Genomic DNA, 16,296 nt, shown 5'->3' with positions numbered 1-16,296 from the left:
TAACTTCTATGCAGAGTACATCATGCGAAATGTGGGGCTGAATGAATCACAAGCTGGAATCAAGATTGCCAGGAGAAATATCAACAACCACAGATCTTCAGATGATATCACTCTAATGGCAGAAAGTGAAGAGGAACTAAAGAAACTTTTGATGATGGTGAAAGAGGAGAGTGAAAAAGCTGGCTTAAAGCAACATTCAAAAAACTAAGATCATGGCATCTGGTCCCATCACTTCACGGCAAATAGATGGAGAAAAAGTGGAAACAGTGACAGACTTTATTTTCTTAGACTCCAAAATCACTGTGGATGGGGACCACAGCCATGAAATTAAAAGGTGCTTGCTTTTTGGATGAAGAGCTACGACAAAAGTAGACAGTGTATTTAAAAGCAGAGACATCACTTTGCCAACAAAGGTCCATATAGTCAAAGCTATGGTTTTTCTGGTAGTCATGTACAAATGTGACAGCTGGCCCTTTCCCCTTGGGTAACCATAAATTTGTTTTCTCTATCCATGAGTCTGTTTCTGTCTTGTAAGTTCATTTGTATCATCTTTTTAGATTCTACATATATGTAATATCGTATAAGATTTGTCTTTGTATAACTTACTTCATTTAGTGTGATAATCTCTAGTTGCATCCATATTGCAGTTGGCATTATTTTGTTCTTCTCTATAACTGCATAGTATTCAGTTGTATGCATGTACAGCTCTGCTTTTAATCCATTCATCTCCTGATGGACACTTGGGTTGTTTCCATGTCTTGGCTATTGTAAATAGCGCTGCTATTAACACAGAGGTGCCTGTATATGTTTGAATTAGAGTTTGCCCAGATATTGCTCAGGAATTGGATTGCAGGACCACATGGTAGCTCTATTTTTAGTTTTTTAAGGAACCTTCATGCAGTTCTCCATAGTGGCTGCATCAGTTTACATTCCTACTAACAGTGTTGGAATGCTCCTCTTCAAGCCGAGATGTTTATGGACAGGAGACTTAAATGTCCATGTCTGGGGTTGCACCAGAAAACTGCATGTGGATGATATCTCATCACACTCATGTCAAACCGTGGGCTCCACATCCTACTCATTGGCTCCCTTTCCTGTGTTCTCCTCATTGGGAAAGTTACCAGACCGGATCCTAAGACTTCCCATCTACTTCTCCTAGTATATCACTTCTCAAATTGCTCAGCATGTCCTAGTATTTATCTCACACAAAAATCCCTTGCGCGTTACTCTCCTCTCTCACAAAAACACAATCCTAGTTCAGGTCTTTATTTATGCCTTCTCGCAGAGTATTTTTGGAGAAGGCAATGGCGACCCGCTCCAGTACTATCCCCTGGAATATCCCATGGACAGAGGAGCCTGGTAGGCTGCAGTCCATGGGGTCGCTAAGAGTCGGACATGACTGAGCGACTTCACTTTCACTTTTCACTTTCATGCATTGGAGAAGGAAATGGCAACCCACTCCAGTGTTCTTGCCTGGAGAATCCCATGGACGGGCGAGCCTGGTGGGCTGCCGTCTATGGGGTCGCACAGAGTCGGACACGACTGAAGTGACTTGGCAGCAGCAGCAGCAATGTTTTTTGTTTGACCTTCTCTCAGTCTGTTCTCAATTTTGCTGACAAAATGATGTTCGTAAACTACAGGAAAAAAACATCATCTCATGCTTTGCTTAAAAATTGTCCATTTCTCCTTCATTGCCTTTTTCTTCAATACCATATTTTTAGTGTGATAAAATGTATGTAACATAAAATTTACCATCTTGACCATTTTTAAGTGTACAGTTCAGTGAGTGGTATTAAGTACATTTATATTGTGCAGCCATCACCACCACCCATCTCCAAAACTCATCTTTCAAAACCAAAACTGTACTCCTTAAATAGTAACTAACCAGTCTCCTCCCAGCTCAGTACCTGGCAACCACCATTCCACTTTCTGCCTCTGTGGATATAACTACTTAGTCATATATTAAGTAGAAGGGCTTCCCAGGTGTTATAGCGGCAAAGAACCTGCCTGCCAATGCAGGAGACATAGAGACATGGGTTTTGATCCCTGGATCGGGAGGATCCCCTGGAGGAGGGCATGGCAGCCCACCCCAGTATTCCTGCCTGGAGAATCCCATAGACAGAGGAGTTGGCAGGCTACAGTCCATGGAGTTGCAATGACTCAGACAGGACTGAAACGACTTAGCAGGCACACATGCATGTAAGTAGAACTGTGCCATATTTGTCTTTTTGTGACTGATTTATTTCACTAAATATAATATCCTCAAGTTTCATCCGTGTTGTAGTGTATGTTCAAATTTACTTTCTTTTTAAGGATGAAAATATTCCATGGCACAGATATACCAAATTTTGTTTATCCATTCATCCATCAATAGGCACTTTAGTTGCTACCACATTACCACTGTTGTAAGTAATGCTACTGTGGGCATGAATGTACAATATCTTTTTGAGACCCTGCTTTCGGTTCTTTTGGATATTTATCCAGAAGCAGAATTGCTGGGTCACATGGTAATTATATGTTTAATTTTTTGAGGGATCTCTGCACCTCTTTTCACAGCATTTGCACCATTTTGCCTTTCTCCCTGCTCCTGTCTAGAAGGAAGGAGGAGGAGACAACAGAGGATGAGATGGTTGGATGACATCACTGACATGAGTTCGAGCAAGCTTCTGGAGTTGGTGATGGACAGGGAAGCCTGCAGTCCATGGGGTGGCAAAGAGTGGGACATGACTGTGTGACTGAGCTGAGCTGACACTTAGACCAGCAGCACTCAGGGTTCCCATTATTCTATATCCTTGCCAACAGCCAACACTAGTGACTTTTTCTTTTTCTTGATAGTAGCTATCAACATGGGTGTGAAATGTTATTTCATTGTGGTTTTGATTTACTTTTCTCTAACAATTAGTGATGTTAAACATCTTTTCACATGCTTATTGGGTATTTGTACATCTTTGGTCAAATGTCTATGTAAGTCTTTTGCCCAGGTTTAAATCAGATTGTGTTCATTTTTAGGTATTTTCTATATATTCTGGATATCAATGCCCTATCAGATATATGACTTGTGAATATTTTTTCCCATCTAGTGTGTTGCCATTTTATTCTATTAATAGTGTCTTTGGATGCATAAGTTTTTATTTTTGATGTAGTACCATTTGTCAATTATTTTTATTGCTCATGTCTTTAGTATAATATTCAACAAATCACTGACAAATCCCATGAAAAGCTTTGTCCTAACAATTTTATTACTGTAGCTCTTATCTTTAGGTCTTTGATCTATTTTTGGTTACTTTTATATATGGTGTTAGTTGAAGATCTATTGTACACTGAAAGTAGTGCTTCCCCCAAACTGTATGTTGAAATCTTAACATCAAGGTAATGATATTAGGAGATAGGACCTTTGGGAGGTGATTTGGGAGTCCTCATGATTGAGATTAGTGCCCTTATTAAAGAGGATCCAGAGAGTTAGCTTGTTCCTTCTGTCACCTGAAGTTACAGAGAAAAGATGGCCATAAAGAAGTGGGCTCTCATCAGACAGCTTGATCTAGGATTTCCCAGCCTCTGAATCATGAAAAACCAGTATAGGCTACTGGTTTATGGTATTTTGTTATAGAAGTCCTAACAAACTAAGTGTATGGATGTGAGAATTGGATTGTGAAGAAAGCTGAGCACTGAAAAATTGATGCTTTTGAACTATGGTGTTGGAGAAGACTCTTGAGTCCCTTGGACTGCAAGGAGATCCAACCAGTCCATCCTTAAGGAGATCAGTCCTGGGTATTCATTGGAAGGACTGATGCTGAAGCTGAAACTCCAATACTTTGGCCACCTCATGTGAAGAGTTGACTCATTGGAAAAGACCCTGATGCTGGGAGGGATTGGGGGCAGGAGGAGAAGGGGACAACAGAGGATGAGATGGTTGGATGGCATTACCGACTCGATGGACATGGGTTTGGGTAAACTCTGGGAGTTGGTGATGGACAGGAAGGCCTGGCGTGCTGTGATTCATGGCGTGGCAAAGAGTCAGACATGACTGAGTGACTGAACTGAGCTGAACTGAACAAACTAGGATGGTGGTGTAAAGACTCTTCTTTCTCCATGGAATGGTCTTTAGCATTCTTTCTGAAGATAATTTGACTATATATTTGAAGATTTATTTCTGGTTTCTCAATACTATTTTATAGGTCTATGTGTCTGTCTTTATGCCAACACCATACCGTTTTGAATACAATAGCTTTGTTGCAAGTTTTGAAACCAGGAAGTGTGAGTCTTCCAACTTTGTTATTCCTTTTCAAGTTTGTTTTGGCTATTTGGGGACACTCTATATTCCGTATGCATTCCAGGATGGATTCTAATTCTGTCAACATGTCATTGGGATTTTGATAGAGGTTGCACAAATTTGCAGATCAATTTACATAAGTAGACAATTAATATTAAGTATTTTAATCCATGACATGGATATCTTTTCATTTATGTCTGCTATATTTTTTTCAGCAATGTTTTATAGTTTTCATTATAGAAGTTTTACCTCCTTTATTAATTCCAAAGTTTTACATTTTTGGATGCTATTTTAAATAGGTTTAATAGCTTTCTTAATTTCTTCTTCAGATTGTTTATCCTTAGTGTGTAGAAATCCTACTGATTTTTATGTGTTGATTTTATATTCTACTGCACTATGCTGTGTTTTGTCTATCAGCTGTGTCTGACTCTTGTCAACTTCATGGACTGTAGCCTGCCAGGCTTCTCTGTCCATGGGGATTCTCCAGGTAACCTAGAGTGGGTTGCCATGACTTCCTTCAGGGGATCTCCTGACACAGGGATTGAACCCAGGTCTCCTGCTTTACAGGCAGATTCTTTACCATCTGAGCCACCAGGGAAGCCCTGCTATTCTGCTACTTTGTTGAATTTGTTTATTAGATCTAAAATACTCTGTGTATGTGTATGTGTAATCTTCAGCATTTCCTACATATAAGATTATGACATCTGTGAACAGAGACGATTTTGCTTCCTATCCAATTTGCATTCCTTTTATTTATTTTCATTGACTGATTGCTCTGGCTAGAATTTCCAGTACCATCTTGACTAGAAGTGATGAAGGTGGCATCTTTGCCTTTCCTTGATTTTATACAAAAAACTCAGTATTGCTCTTTTAAGTTTGATGTTGGCTGTGAGTTTTTTATATATAGTTTCTTTTTTTTGTACTGTGATAATTTCCCTCTATTCTTAGTTTGTTAAATGTTTTATCATGAAAGAGTGCTGAATTTTGTCAAATGCTTTATCTGCATCAATTAAGATGATCATAAAGTTTTTTCATTTATTTTGTTAATGCAGTGTATTGCATTAATCAATTTTCACATGCTAGACCATCCTTACATTCCAAGAATAATTACCACTTAACCATGATGTATAATCCTTTTTATATGATGATAAATTTAGTGTGCCAGTATACTGCTGAGGATTTTTGCATCAGTGTTTGTAAGGGACACTATGTGCGCTTAGTTGCTTAATCATGTCCAACTCTATGATCCCATGGCCTGTAGCCCACCAGGCTCCTTTCTCCGTAGGGACTCTCCAGGCATGAATACTGGAGTGGGTTGCCATGCGCTCCTCCAGGGGATCTTCCCAACCCAAGGATCACACCTAGGTCTCCCGCATTGCAGGTGGATTCTTTGTCATCTGAGTCACCAGGGAAGCCCCTAAGGGACATCGGTCTGTAGTTTTCTGTTTCAGTAGTGTCTTTGTCTGGCTTTGTATCAGGGCAATGCTCATAGAATGAATTCTACTAAGCACTTAATGTTATTTATTTATGTGCTTAGTAGAATTTCCTCATAAAGCTGTCAGATCCAGGACTTTCTGTGCTAGGAGATTTTTGATTACTGAATCAGTCTTATGTTCTATTTCAGGTTTCTACTTCTTCATGATTCAGTGTGGTAAGTTTTGTGTCTAGGAATTTGTCCATCTCATAGAGGTTATCTAATTTATTGGTGTACAGTTGTTTATAGTGGTATCTTATAATCTTTTTTTTTCTTTAGCATTGGTAATATCTCCACTTTCATTTCTGATTTTTAGTAATTTGACTTGTCTCTTTTTCTTTCTTCATTCATCAAGCTGAAAGTTACTCACTTTTATTAATTTTCTTCAAAGAACCAACATTTGGTTTTGTTGAGTTCCTGTACTGTCTATATTCCACTGGTCTATATTCCACTCCTTTCTGTGTTTTGTGAAAAGTTTTCCTTTTATTTTAGTTTCAAAGGGTTCATTAACAAAAGAAACCACTCATTACACAGAAATAAACAATTTAATTTTAATGCACATTATTTGACTTAATCTCAATATACAGTTATTAAAAGAAAATAAATGGAGATAATAGAAATAACACTTTATACATCACCAACTTGGGCCAGCAACAAACATCCAGACTTGAACAGCACTGGGAAGTCCCCTGTTAACAGTGATCTGGAGTCCCAATTCGTAAAGGGTCTGGGGGTATGTTCATCCCATGGGTGAAACTTCAAACTGCAGTTTTGGGGGCTCCCACTTATAATGCTAGACTGCAAACTGATATCACCATCAGTTTGCGTGCTGCAAAAATGCAGCTCTGGTTTAACTTTTATAATGCTATTTGTTTCATCTTAAGAGCCATAAGACTTCTTAGACCCCTGGGGGTTGGCTAGACTTCCAGTGGATCAAGAATTCCAAGACCCACTCCTTTTCTTATCCAGAGTACCAACTGACTTTCTGTGTTTGCAGGCAGGTATGGAATCTGGGTAGTATCCAGCATCTGTTTTCCTGCTTCTGAAGCCTGAACAAGACTACTTCCATTTTAATTTTTCTAACACTCTGTTGTAATCCTTATTATTTTTCTCTCTGCTGGCTTTGGGTCTTGCTTGTTCTTCTTTCTCTAGTTTCTTAGCTTGTGAAGTTAGGTTATTGATTTTAGATCTTTCTTATTTTTTAACATAAATATTTATAGTTCTAAATCCCCTTAGCACTGGTTTTACTTCTTTCCATAAGTTTTGATATGTTGTGTTTTCATTTTCATTTCATTGTCTCAAGAAATTTTCAATTTTCCCTTCTGATTTTTTCTTTGATTTACTGGTTGTTTTATTCAATTTCCACAAATTTGTGTATTTTCCAGTTTTCCTTCTGTTATTGATTTCTAACTATTCTATCACTGTCAGAGAAAATGCTTTGCATGATATCTTTCTTTTTTAATATATAGAGATGTAATTTGTGGTCTGACATGAGTCTATCATGGAGAATGTCCCATGTGCATGTGACACAAATGTGTATTTGTCCAGTTGTTGTTGGATAGAGTTCCATATATGTTAGATCTAGTTGGTTTATTCTTCCTATTGACTTTTCATTAATTTTAAACTCTTTAGGTTGACATTCAAGTTCTCTCAGTTTTTAACTATCTATGAGACTCAGATTCTGCCGTTCCCAAACTCATTCTGTAGAACAACCAGGAGAAATCTTTGCCAATCTGTGGGTTCCATGCCCTTTCACCCACTGTTTTCTCTACACAACATATCCTTTCTTCATTCTCTATTCACCAATTCCAAATCTTCTTTTAAAATCCAGAACATGTGTATCTTCCTCAAGGAAAGCTTTTTGAACTTGTTCAGTCTAAGTTAGGAGTTGCTCCTTGTGTTACGGTAGCGTTTGGTGTCCCCCTCAGTTAAGCATATATCACACTGTGCTGTAAATGTTTAAAATGTCCATATCTTTTAGAATCTTTTAAAATTTCCCCTGGTAGAATCAAGCTGGTCATGTGGCAGGAAAATATGTTTTCTGAATTTGTATAGAACTTGACTTAATTTTTCATTTTTAGCTACTTAAATGACCTGCCACAAATGGTGATAGTTTGAAAGACAAGGGCAGTATAATTCAATACAATTCTCACTGCTTGTTTTATACACACACACACACACACACAGCACAATGGAAATGTTTAAAAAGTTTAAAGAATCAAAGACTAAACCTCAGTCCTGCTTCTCCCTCTGCTCAAAACTTCTTTGGCTCTGTGCATATGTTTCCTGAATGAAGGCCTTCCGTTGGTCACTGCTCTTCCTTGGATCACCATGTTGATATTGGCCAGATTTATTTCTGAGTGCCTCTGGGGTTCTCATATGATGGGTTCATCTGCTCATTGCTCACTTATTAGAAAAGACTGTCATACTATGGGATAGCTGAGAGTTCAAGATTATTTGGACTCTGGACATATAGTTTTCCCATTTAATATTGCTGTGAAATGGAACATTAAGCTTGATATAGATCACATTTCAATATCATCTCTAGCTCTCTGACACTGGCATAAGTAGCCTTTGTAGAATGTGGCCTGCTATATAACCAGTGATCTGCGAAAGGACGCCACTGAGGAACGAATCATCACTGGAGCCAAGGCATATATCATCTGCTGGAGACAAATGGCATTGGCTTTAAGAAGGAACAGAAGTCTTGCTTCACTGCCTGGTGTGAGGAGCCTGACCCCCTCTCCAGCCCTGTCTCTTAGAACTGGTCACGAGAGACAAGATGGGTGAAGGATGGGTTCTTCAGATAGTCATGTAGGTAGTACTGAGGCATGCACTCTTGATATTCTCACACTCTTTGGGGAATCAAACTAAAACATGCACTTGATGGGTTTTGGTACCTGTGCTAGTAACTTCCTAGTATGGGATGTTGAGAAGCTGGAGACACTGGAAGTGTTCTTGACTTGATAATCTGCAGCATCATGAGGCTGGAATCCAGCAAGTGTTTATGATTATATCACTAGGATTTTCTCTTCTGTTCTCCACATTTCCCCCTAAAATGTCCTACCTCTATCTTATCTACTCAGGAGGATGTCTTAGTTTCTCGGGGACAGCCTTTCCTTTCTCTGACTCAGAATGCTTACAACATACTTGCAGGGAGAAATACTGCCTTTCACGTGGCATAGCAATTCTGAATAAAAGAAGCCCCAAAGTAAAAATCACCAGCAATAATGTCAAATTTAGTGGATTAAAACAATATCAATGTATAATTTCTCCTATTTCTGTGAGCTTGCTGAGCCCAGCTCAGCAGTCCCTCTGGCCCACCTGGCATTGGCAGGGATGCTCCTGCCTTCATAGTCAGCTGGAGCCGCAGGTGGTCTGGGACTTTCCAAGCAGCCTGATTCACACATCCAGCAGTCTCCACTCACACCTTCCAACAGTATCAGCTCACTTTCTTAGAGTCTGGAGGCTGGGACTTAGGAGAGTAAAAGTGAAAGCCACCAGGTGCGTTAAGGGCTAAACCTAAAGCTGATGTGGTGTCAAATCAAAGTCCACCAGGTTCAAGGTCAAGGGGAGGAGTTCACACAAACAAGTCAGGGAGCAGTTGTCGGAAGCTGCATTTAAGGACAATCGCCCACACTCCAGTTCATTCCAGACACTTCTCCAGAATACCTTTGATGGGTCCTGAAGGTCTCAATCCCAGGGTGAGAGTGGGGAGCAAGGTGTCAGTCTGTGTGTGTATGAAGACCTACCTTAATCTTGTACATAAAGAGGTTGGGACAAGAACTGTGCCCACGGCATTGTGCTATCACTTCATCAAATGCATCTTTTGCTGGATGCTTCTCGCAAAAACATAGGAAGCACCAGCTGCAAAAAGCTTTCCCTGATATTTTTAAAGGAGGACCTAACTTCACTTTGAAGAAATTTCCTGTCCCAAACCAGTGGTTTTCCTTCTACAAAGAAACCCTGAGGCAAGAAGAGGCTGGTGACGTGTACGGGCTAAGGACACCGTGTCTGCTATGCCCCTTGCCTGGCTCTTCCAAGCATCAGAGATGCAGTCAGAGTGAGCTGAATTTCTTCTCTTTGTCTTTTTTTCTCACATATGAAAGTAAAGAGACTTGGCTTATATTCCATAAAACTGTCAAGAATGGATCCTGTACTCAACATATTGTAATAATCCAGAAGGGAAATGAACCTGAAAAAGAATATATACGTGTGTGCATATATAAATATATGCAGAGAGAGAATTATCATTATCATATATAGAATTTTATAATATAGAATAATAATTATAAGTATATATATACACTGATTACATATATAAAATCAATATATATATATATGTGTGTATATATATATAGTGAATTACCATACTGTACACCTGAGGCTAAAACAATATTATAAAGAAACTGTTTCAATTTTTAAAAAAGGGATCCTATTTGCCAGGTTTTACTTTGACATCATAGTCAATAAGTTGGGTGGTTTTGCCCAAAGTCTTCATCCAGGTTCAATTGGCTTTGTGTAGAGAAACACGTGGGAGTGACCAGCTGGCTTATTTTTCCCACAAATGCTTTAGCATGATCTAGTCACAGATTTAGTGTGAACTCTGGCAGGGTAAGGAACTTTCAGTCCAGTTTTTGAAAAATGAACTAGACCTATAAGGCATTCAAGAGTAGATGTTGTTTAACATTGCGCCTCAATGAATAATTCAGCTAGTTTGCACCATAGTTACTTGTGCACGATGCGTGCACATGCTTTGAAAGTATTTTTGTAACTTTGCCATATTGCCTATCAAATAGATTCTGAAAATCAAATACATTCTGAAACTGAAATGCCTTGTGTAAACGTATGTCAGTGTTGGAAGACTATGTGAGTCACAGCTGTGTGACCTCCTGGGCAAGCTTTCCCACTTCTATAGGCTATTTTTACACAACTGTGACTAGAAGACTGACTCTCCCTTTTTTAATGGTTTTGAGAGCAAATTTTTCTCACATTGACAATATATGTTTGGAAAAGAATAAGTTTCTTGGTTGCAAAGAAGACTGTGTTTTCAGTTTACACCTTTATTGTCAACTCATGCTTTAAATTTAGGATTTGTTGAGCAACCTCATTTAATTATTTATACTAGTTAAGAAACTCTTTCATCAGGAGTGAGCAAGTATGGGTGAATGATAACTAAGTATAGATATGGTGGCTTACAGGCTTCTGGAGGCTGAGAACCGCACACTTTGCTATATCTGCAAGCTGGACACCAAGGAAATCTGTCATGTGCTCCTTGAGTCCAAAGGCCTAAGAACTAGGGAAGCCAAAGGTGTAAATGCCAGCTGAGTTGAGTTGTCCTGACTTGAGCTGTGAAGCAGGAAAAAGGGTGACTTCTTCGTTCCTCCACCATTGTTCTATTCAGGCCCTCAGTGGACTGGGTGATGCCTTCCCATCACCCATGAGGATCGCCTTCCCATGAGGAGGGCGATCCACTTTACTGAGTCCACAGATTCAAATGCTAATCTCATCTAGAAACATTCTTAAGACACACCCAGAAATCATGGTTAACTGGGGCATCCTTTGTCTAGTCCAGCTTACACATTGAATTGTTGTTTTTGTTCAGGTGCCAAGTCATGTCCCAATCTTGCGACCCTGTGGACGGCAGCATGGCTGGCTTCTCATCACCTCCCAGGCTTTGCACAAGTTAACGTCTATTGAATTGGTGATGGCATCCAGCCATCTCATCCTCTGTCACTGTCTTCTCCTCCTGCCTTCAATCTTTCCCAGTATCAAGGTCTTTTCCAAGACACATTGAATTAATAGGGGATTAATAGGGAAGCTCATGTTCGCCATCTCACAGTGCCTGACATAGAGGGCATGCTTAAGACACTTGGATAATAACCAGGCACCTGGACCACATTGGCAGAACCCATACACTGGCACCGCAACCTATTTCCCACTGAGCGTGTCACTTACCACACGCACAGAAGCGGCTCAGTAACTAGTTCAGGACCTGCATTTCCTTCTGTGCTATGGCTTTGTATTGGATATGAACAGATGTGTCCCCTTGTAGGGGAGCTATAACAGTTGTGTTTTCAAATCTATGCTATTTATGCAATATACAGCTATCTTGAGATAAATATTTGATTGATTATTTCACACACAAAAAATCCTTACATCAGATAACAAACATGCTAACTGATGTGTTGCCAACATATCTCTTGCTCTCTGTGGACAGTAGGGAAAATATAATCTGATAGAGATTTCCCAAGTTATTTTTTAGGCTGTCTTTGTTTCTGACTTTGATCTTCGTATATTGATATTTGCTTAAGTGATTTATATCTCGGGAAAATTCTTACCCCTCTGCAGACATTTGATATATTTGAAGAAAACTATGTACAATATAATTTTAATATTATCTGAGTATAAGAAAATTTTCACAGATAGAATGTTTGAATGATCATAAATCAAATTGAGACTTTTAAAAATCTTATAAAGAAAAATATACTGCAATAAACTTGCATCTTGTTAAGACACAAGACCATTTTAATTCTTCATCATCTGTGATTAGTGCTATTCTCAAATCCCTCTCTTCTTTTATTTAGAGCAGTATCTTGTCACTCTGGCTTGTGTAATAGAGGAATTGGCTGTAACCACAATTCTCTTTTACTCTTTTCAACAACCTATCACCCATCAGTTTCTCTGGAAAGCCTCCAGGTAAAGCCTGGTTAGTTTGTGAGGGTTAGTCTCTCAGCAAAATCTAGGGCAAACTAGTACTTCAGTCAGCTCAAGAAAACAGGAAAAATAAATGCAGAAGTAAAAGATGGCTTTATTCAGGCCAGTGTTTACATAATCATGAAAGTTTATATGCAGTTTTGTTTTGGATTTTGACAGAGCAAGCTTGACAGGGGATATGTTTGCAATCTTATGAAATGTGAAGCTAACAAACATATCAAAAATTTGTAACAAGCCAGGGACTGAGCAGAGCTAGATTTTATCACTGTAACCTGGGATGCGAGCCTCCCAGGGGGATGGGTACCTGGCAAATTGACATGTAATTCACTCAGCCTCAAAGCTGATTGACTCAGACAAGTGTTGGGTTTCTAGCTTTAATTTTTCAGTTGTTCCCATGAGGAGACAGGTAACTCTGTAGCCAGGGATTCTAGGATGATGGAGAGTGGCCAGAAGGGCACCGGATGTCTATGGGAATAGCAAAGGGAGTTTGCTCATGGGATCTGTTGCTAGGATCTTTCCTGGATCTTCACTGGGATGGCAACAGCCTAGCACTTGCAAGGAGAATGTGATAGAAGGGATCTAGCTCTTGTGCAGGTGGGGAGGGCTCCCACACCACCTGTTTCACACAGGCATCTTAGAGTTCCCTCCTGGCCCTTCATCATTGCCTAGACCTAAACCATCCATCACTTTGATCTTCAGGACAGTCTTATGGTAGTTATCACTCCAGAGGGCATCAGGGCTTAGGAATATCAAGGATGTTGCCTAGCAAAGAGGTGTTAGAGTCCCAGGTAGGATCCCACTGGTTCTTTTGTTTGACTCCTGCTTCTCACTCTACTCCAATGCTTCTTGAAGCTCTCAGTCCAGTATCCAGAGGTATTCAAAGCACCAAATGCATTTCCATTTAAATGAAAATTCTAAGTGTAAATAAAGATGATTTCTGTATTGCCCTCCATCTGGATTACCCGTGCCACAGCTCTGCTTAATTAGCAGAAGTAATTTAAAGGTGACAGTCACATGGGGAATATACTGATGAGTAATTTTGATTTTTGTTATCTTTCTAAGATGTTCAAGATCTGGAGAGTTTTAAATGGTAATGAAAAATGCACAACCAAAAATTATTGTGATTACTTTTTTTTTTTTTTTTTGGGAGAAACGATGCCATTAGTTCACATGAATGCTCTGTTTAAAAATAGAGGCAAAGAATGAAGGAAAAAACCCAGGAAGGTAACCTTTAATTTGAAATTGGATGCATTGTGATGCTTATGCTGTAAAAATCTGATGCTGTATTAATGTCCTCACATATATTATCTTAAATTGTACCTTTCAGTTATAATGGCTGCTCCAATAACATAATAGCCACTCACCTGTAATTATAAGTTTTCAAAGCCTGAAATGATTTCAATTGTTTTTCTCTGTAGTTTCCATGCACAATGGCTTTGAGCAGCTATGAGTTCCAAGTGGCTTATCCCAACTTTCTCTGTTTCCGTGTACGGTCTCACTTGGGTGTAACTTTGTCCTGGGTGCACGCAGAGCCCTGGGGCGGGGCCAGGGGCTTACCAGATGACCCTTCAACCGCCAGGACTTTGGTGACTTGTTCCCACCCTTCCCTCCATGCACATCTGAAGCCCGTTTTCCTCTTTTAATGGGCTTAACCTAAGTTCTGCCCACTTTCAAGTGTTCAGGTTCTGAATCTCATCATGAGACACCTCTAGGCCACTCTTCCTTCTGCCCCATGACCAGGCCCTGAGAAGGGGCGGTCCTACAGGGGAGGCGAGGGGGCCAGCACGCCATTCCTCATCAGGCTCGGAAGTTGCTTCTAGAAGACCTGCCTGAAAGATGCAGAAAAGCCTCTGTCACTGCCACTCTTTTCCCTCCTTGACCCCTGTTCCCACTCATATCCCTAATTCTGCCACAGGAAGGGAAGGACAGATCCCACGGGAGAGACTCCTGGAGAGAAAAGTGGAAGGGGCTCTGCTCAGGTCCCAGAACCTCCTCCCGGGACCTCCTGGTGCTCTGACAGCTTCCAGAGAGCCCAGGTACTGTCCTAGGACACGCTGTGTGGACCCAGGTCAGGTTGGGATGCAGGACTTCTTAGGTGTGGTTAACAAGCCATAGCTAAGTGAGGTGGGGAAGGTTAGTGTCTCACATTCGTGGCAAGAGTGTGACTCCCCTACCTTTTCTGGCACCATGTGACACATTGGATGTGTAAGGACACACGCATCGATGTGTATGCATGTACACCAGTGATGATGAATATACCACACAGCCAATTTCAAATGGAACCGAACTGCAAGAGACATTCCCTCCTGATTATCACCAAGATGCAAAAAATAGAAGTAGTTTTGTGGTCAGGGAAGATGAGAGTTCATTAGAACTGAATCTAAAGCTTTAATACTTTGGCCACCTGATGCAAAGAGCTGACTCATTGGGAAAGACCCTGATGCTGGGAAAAATTGAGGACAGGAGGAGAAGGGGACACCAGATGGTTGGATGGCATCAGTGACTCAGTGGTGATGAATTTGAACAAACTCTGAAAGACAGTGAAGGACAGGGAAGCCTGGCATGCTGCATTCCATCGGGTCGCAAAGAGTCGGACATGACTGAGCGATTGAACAGCAACGGAGGTGGGAGCTGGAAAAGAGACTGTGGAAGAGGCACACGGAAAGAGAATCAGGTGAGGTGTGATGTATGTCTGCAGTTCTCAACTTATCAGGGAGAAACAACATCTCCTGTAGGGCTTGTAATGGTAGAGTCTGCTGGGCTCTCCCTCAGAGTTTCTGATTTTGTAGGTCAGAATGGGATGCAAGTTTTGTGCTTTGATGCTGCTGGGGTGGTGACTTCCCTTTGAGCATCACTGACTTAAGTTGCTACTACCCACTCCCCAGGTGATTTTATCTGCAGAGCTGGAGGCAAGAAGGACCTGGAGAATATCCTTGAAACTTGGGCCTTGATTCTGAGCAAAAGAAGATCAGTACCTAGGTCTCCTGTGGAAGTTTGAAAGCATCAGGACTTCCTGGGCATGAGGATGGCAAAGACACAGTAAAATTCTACCACCAAGAGAAGGGACAATAACTTCCACCTGTTTCTTGGGGACCTAATGTGGTTGTATGAGGTCCTGCAGCTGCTCTGGGATGATGGGATCAAGACTCTTCTCATTAGAACTGCCCTCTCATGGGCCATACACAGTGTGTGGTGGGTGGTGAGAGACCTTCTCCAGCAGATGTTGATGGGGGTTTGGTCAAACAATGTTAGGATAACACACACCAGGAGAGCCTGGCTTAGTGCCCAAGACTACCCAATATGGCACATGTCAGAGTCAGCACCAGAAATGAGGGGCCCATAGGACCTCAGCATCTCTCCACATCAGCTCTGGGCTGAGTTGCATACACAATGGAGATTATTTCTTTTTCCTATCAAGCTGTGTCCATTCAGGTAAGATTTCTTCTCCCTCGCTCTTGCCTCCTCATGATAAATATGTGAAGATTCTGTGGAATTAGGAGCCATAACAAGAAAAGTGAAGGAATGAAGAAAAGTACTGGGCATAGTAATACATAAATTGGACTAAAATCTGTGTTGGAAAGAAGCTGAGCTTTTAAACAATGACCAGTGTTACTAGGAGCTTCAAGATTATTTTCTGCTGCTGATTTAAGGAACAGGAACCCAGAAAGGAAATAAACCTAGTTTTATGTTCATATGCAATTGATTTGACTTTGACAAGGGGTAGAAAAACCAAGAAGAACTTGACAATTGACCATTGATTTCTATTTATCATTTACTCAATAAATCTATAGTGAGTGACTAATCTAGGTGGTAAATTACTGCAAGGGCTTTGCCT

The sequence above is a fragment of the Cervus elaphus genome, chromosome 18 (genome assembly GCF_910594005.1).
Source record: "Cervus elaphus chromosome 18, mCerEla1.1, whole genome shotgun sequence".
NCBI lineage: Eukaryota > Metazoa > Chordata > Mammalia > Artiodactyla > Cervidae > Cervus > Cervus elaphus.
Note: the sequence above shows the minus strand (reverse complement) of the source record.